Source organism: Podarcis pityusensis (genome assembly GCF_964106645.2).
Source record: "Podarcis pityusensis genome assembly, chromosome: 11".
Taxonomy (NCBI): domain Eukaryota; kingdom Metazoa; phylum Chordata; class Lepidosauria; order Squamata; family Lacertidae; genus Podarcis; species Podarcis pityusensis.
This window is the reverse complement of record NC_138036.1, coordinates 46,363,158-46,368,747: the sequence shown is the minus strand read 5'-3', so window position 1 is coordinate 46,368,747 and position 5,590 is coordinate 46,363,158. Positions and strand designations below refer to the sequence as shown.

Below are 5,590 nucleotides of genomic sequence, written 5' to 3'. Positions count from 1 at the left end.
AAAATGGATTCAACTTTGGGGGGGAGGGGGGAGTTTTCCTACACAAGCACACTTCAAATTTATCAACATCACTAAGGTAAACCAAGCCTTCACAGGAGCTTAAACATCCTTAGAAAGGGACCATTTCAACCTGTTTCCACAGTTTTGGAAACCAGCAGGTTTCACATGCTATGGCAGCACTCTTGTGAATGTAACAACAAAACCTCCAGGAACATTTCTTTTTTGTAAGATACTTCTTTATTCATTTTATGTACAATCTTCACAACAGAAGACTTCACATCCAAGACAAAACAGTATATAACAAAACCTTGAGTCTCATATTTTCGTTTGTACTGGTTCTCCTCAGATTCCCTTATTTTACTATTCCTTAATATTTGTCTCCTTCTTTTGGTTCCTTATCCTTAATCTCTTAGGTCCCATATATATCTTTAACAATTTTTCAGTGAATTTCCTCACCTCCCTCCCCCTAAACCCGTTGCTTCCCTTCACCCATGTGCAATCTTCCTTACATACTGTTGGGTTTTTTTTGTTGCATTAACAGCTGTTTGTAATTGTTGTTCCATATCTGTTTTAATATCATCCTATAACCTTGCACCCTTTAAACTATTGCATATTAATTTTAGGCTCTGAAGCCAACTCTTTTCATGTAATCCTTTATGCATTCCCACTCTTTATAACTTTTTTTTATTAGAACAGCCTCTAATTGATGCTGTTTACTTTGCCATCTCTGCAAATTCACAAATTTTAGCTTGCCATTCTAATAATTCTGGAATTTTGTCTGTTTTCCAAAAAAAAATTGCCACTAATATTCTGGCCGCTGCTGTTGCATAAAGGAATACATTCCTTTCATCCTTGGGAATGTCACTAGATATTTAACCTCCAGGAACATTTCTAGGTTACAGAATTACAACAATGCAAATTTCAACATTTTCTGTGACGTGCAACAGTCCTGAGCATGTGGATGCATAAGAATATTAACTATGAATCAGATTCATTGACTCATGCATTGGAATGCATATCTGATCATAGTAGCACTAGTCTTGCTAACATATGTTGCAGCCTGGCATTATCCCCTCATTCAATTTCAGTTGCATGAAGAGGAGAGTTGGGTCCTGCTACACCACTGTAAACCAACCCAACTGTCCATGTTTTTCTATTAGGAATTTTAGGTGCTGACATTCCAAAGGAACAGAAAAGGCTTTTAATGTATGCGACGACAGCCGCACAGATGTTACTAGCCCAGAGATGGAAAGAAGACAAAGTCCCTACCAGAGAAGAATGGCAAATTAAACTGTTGGACTGTGCCAAAATGGCAAAACTGACCAGAAAGTTCAGGAACCAAGAAGACCAAAATCTTAACAAAGAGTGGGGGGAAATTATAATTTATCTTGGAGACCACTGTAAGCAGATGAAAACATTAGCAGGATTGCAACAGCACTTGTAATGTAGCAAATACTATGGAGATAATGGAGTGACTTAAAATATGGACTAATAATATGCAGTTGAAGAGATTGACAATAGGACCCAAGAAGGGGAAGGTGGGAAGTCCAGAGATTCAAAGGAATCTTTAAATATGGATGTGTACGGTTGCATTGTTATAATTCTATACTTGTAAAATCAAATAAAAATTATTATTAAAAAAAAGAGTCAACCAACCCAACTGCCCATGCTGTGATGGGAAGGGAACATGAAGGGGACAACCTTTTCTATTCACATGCATATATTTGGATCATGATGCAGAATCCTGATCATGTAGGGTTCAATGTCACTGGGCAGAGGTGTGTGGGTACGCATCTAAATAGCATTCTCTAAAGAATGCCCCAGGAGGTAGGGTCTCAGCCCAAGGTGGGTAAAGCTTTTCCCCAAAACACTTGCCCAAGACAACAGCATTCAAGGTGCAGCACAGTCTCAAGAAGTCAAGGTCAAGCACAGAAAGCAAATCTACTGTAGGTCCAAAACATTGTCCAGAAATAATGACAGCAAACAGTCCATCTTAGATGGCTCTAGGGGGTCTTCATTAGGTATCAACCCGTAGGGCTCTCAGCATTGGATTCAGGGTACCCAACTTCTTCTTCTTGATTTGTGTCCTTGATTTGTGGGATGTCTCGTTCATCCTCCAAGGACTCAGTATCTGGCACCAGGTAAGGGCTAGGCATGAGAGTGGAACACATTTCCATATTCACACAATGCATGGGTGTTGCTGGGGTGGGGAATGGGTGAGATGTAATTGTGGGGTCAGGGCAGGGGAGTCAACTTGAATAAAATATTGGGGGGCAGGTAAACCAACACCCTGTAGAATTGATCACATGATGCTGCACACGCACACACACGAGTGCACACACACACTCTTTGAATGGCAATACCCATCAACTTTGGAGAGGTGGGCAAAGAGACCTCAGCCACTAGGGGGTGGCTCCTATGGGTCAGGAAGCTCTCTTCTGCCACTTGTACAATGTTAATAATTGTGAAAGAGGATAATGCCCTCACAGGACTGTATTTTCTTTGGTCTCCATTTAGATCATATTCACTCGGGTTGCCTGGATTCCACAGCAAGGTTACCTAACTTGAATCTATACATATACAGAAGATTAGAATTGCCATGCCAAAAAGAAGCCATGTGGATTAATGTCTGTTTTATAATACTTAGAAGGGTTTAGAAGGGATCAATGCATAGGTTTCCCCTGGGAACTATTTGACTTTGTCAGCTACCCAGACAGGTCTGAATTTTGCTTGAAGAAGTCTTCTGTGCGTGCATCAGTGGAAGCGATGGTATGTCCTTTTGGGGACTGGGATGTTTATGAACAAATGTATTGATTGGCCTTGGAGGAGCTGTAAGAGATGAGTAATTTTAAAGGCATTTGTTGAATAAAACAGAAGCATTTGCTACCAGCTGTTTGAAATTAGGTATAATGTGAGTCACGAAAAAGTCAGCTTCATTCTCCTCTAGCAACAGTATGTGCATAAAAATGACTTCAACAGAGTCTCCATAGTCAACAAGTGTTTCTGAAACTAGATTGAACAACAACAAAATCAGGTTATATTTTAAGAATCATTAGGCATTATCAGTAGTATGATGTTCTCTGTGGGTTTCCTTCATATATATATTCTCTTAGACTCTTAGGCATGCCTGGCAACATTATGGAGTATTACTAGATAAACCCCATGAGATCTGATATTTATCTACATAAATGTATGTTATTGTTTCATGTGTAATTCACTTTGAAAACTGCAAACTGAATAATGTCAATATGTTTTGGTAGCATCTTACTGCTTTAGGGAGTATAGATATATATCATGCTAGGGTGTTTGTAGGTTCCTTAAAATATCGAAATGATTTTTCTTGTGTTTAATGTTATTTAGAGCCTGATGCTAGCTATGTTCAGCTATTAAGACACCTAGGTTTCCCTAGGCTTGAGCAAAAGAAGAGTTTAGAAGATTTCCCTTAGCCTTGCTGTTGCCTGAGAATATCCTCACTTTCATTTTCTTCATTTCTGACTCAGAAAGTAAGAGTAGAGAGTTCATAGCAGTGCTATTTTTTTAGAAAAAGAGGTGCAAGAACTCACCATGAATGCCTCCCTTGTTCTCTTAGAATGGCAATGGCGCCCACCTGAGTTCTGGCTGAAAAAAAGCCCTGGTTCATATCATCAGGATTCCTCATCAGGATGAGCCAGTGTGGTGTAGTGGTTAAGAGCACTGGACTCATAATCTGGTGAACTGGGTTCGCGTCCCCGCTCCTCCACATGCAGCTGCTGGGTGACCTTGGGCTAGTCACACTTCTCTGAAATCTCTCAGCCCCACTCACCTCACAGAGTGTTTGTTGTGGGGGAGGAAGGGAAAGGAGATGGTTAGCCGCTTTGAGACTCCTTAGGGTGGTGATAAAGTGGGATATCAAATCCAGAATCCAAACTCCACCTCAATCCACAATACAAAACAAACCTGCTCAGGCCATTTCAAATGCCAAGTAATATCCCACCCCCTGTTTGAGAGAAACAGGAGGCCATTTCTGGAGAAGATAATCAGAAAAGGACATAAATAGAGCATAGGCAAAGCTGAAGGAAGTCTAGGAGTTAAGCAGAGAGAAAATACACAGCTCCAAAGACACACACAATAGCTTCCAGTATCCCTAGTTCCTAGCCTTGAGCTCAATTTGCATGGTCAAACTCATGCTGGTAGGTTCAGAGGTTCAACTGAATAGAATCTGAATCACATGCACCACAAGGCCTATGCAGCCTCAACTAAAGATGGCTCCCCGGCCTGGCTTTGCACTGCAAAATTTGCAGCAGCACGTGCAACAAAATGGCGTCTAGCATTCAGAAACCCCCTCAGCTTGCATTAACTAGCCACACACATGCAGCCTCCCCCCTCAACACGAGATCGCCAGTCACCCACCATTTTAGTCAACCAGCTCCTTTCTTTTCCCCCATAAGTCAATCGAAGGAGCCTCCAAAACAAATTCAAAAGCCCCCCTCCCACGAGATCTCCTTTCCTTTCCCCCTACCATGTGCCCCCGCTCCAGACAAACCTTTTCGCCGGCAAGGGTGAGTGGGCCGTCGATGACGTATCCATCCGATTCCGATCCGAGCACTCAACACAGGTATGTTCAACTGCTGAGCCCCTCTGAGCCAAAGGCAGAAAGCCCAGCCAGCAGCCAAACGAAGCCTCAATGAAAACCACCGTCACCTCTCCGCTGGGAAGTGCTGAGCAAAGGCGAGTCCCCAGGCAACGCAGCTGATTTGATCAGCACAAGGCATGCAAGCTCCACACCCCAGTCGTTCTTAGACTTCTTATTGGGTGAGCAACACAGCCAAGCAACACAGTTGGAGCCTCCCTCCTCCCTGGCCGGCAGGGAGGGAGGGAGAGGAGCTGCTTCCTTTGAAATTTAAGGGACATCATTTAAGAGACATTTAAGGGACATCCATCAATAAGGGACAGCAGCGGGACATGGCGCTGGAATAAGGGACTGTCCCTCCAAATAAGGGACGTTTGACAGCTATGATCTCTCCAGATGGGCATTTAGGAATGATATGCAGGTATACTAACAACAGCAATAGATATATACTACAGATACACTAACAACAGCAATAGAAAATATTCATATAGCACTTCCTGGTGTTGAAATATAATTTGCTGCCTTTCCTCTCAAGGCGAGAAGTGAAAATAAGACGATTGCTTGCATTTGTTTGTTTGTTTATAAAAATGATTTCTATGTGTACTCATCTAACCTTTGCCTGACACGCAGCTGCTCTTTTATGGTGTTTGTTAAAATTTCAATGGCCCTGACAGCTTATCAATAAAAATCATCCAATCATTTATACCTCTTTGCATCCTGAATGCAAATATCTAACAAAGAGCATATGTGTGCTATTTACTCTTTTGTTGTTGTTTTGTTCTGTTGTTGTTTTTCCTCCCTCTCACTTTTCCTTCTCCCCCCACCCAGTATCGCTTTATTTCTTTTAATTGAAATCACCTTAATAAAAGATAAACATTTAAATGTGTGCTGCTTACTTGGTTTTCTATATCAGCATATACCAGACATCAGGAAAAAGATTCTAATCACAGCACATTCCGTTATAGATCATCATTCCTAAAT

General features: G+C 41.6%; 1 long non-coding RNA gene across 1 annotated transcript; it reads right to left on the bottom strand.

Annotated features, from left to right (window-relative positions):
• Positions 1-568: 568 nt before the first annotated feature.
• Positions 569-4,335, bottom strand: LOC308458426. Its single transcript, XR_013977396.1, has 2 exons — positions 3,564-4,335; positions 569-2,829 (listed from the first exon to the last, which is right to left on the bottom strand). It is a non-coding gene; the product is annotated as an uncharacterized lncRNA (long non-coding RNA).
• Between the last annotated feature and the right edge of the window lie 1,255 nt (positions 4,336-5,590).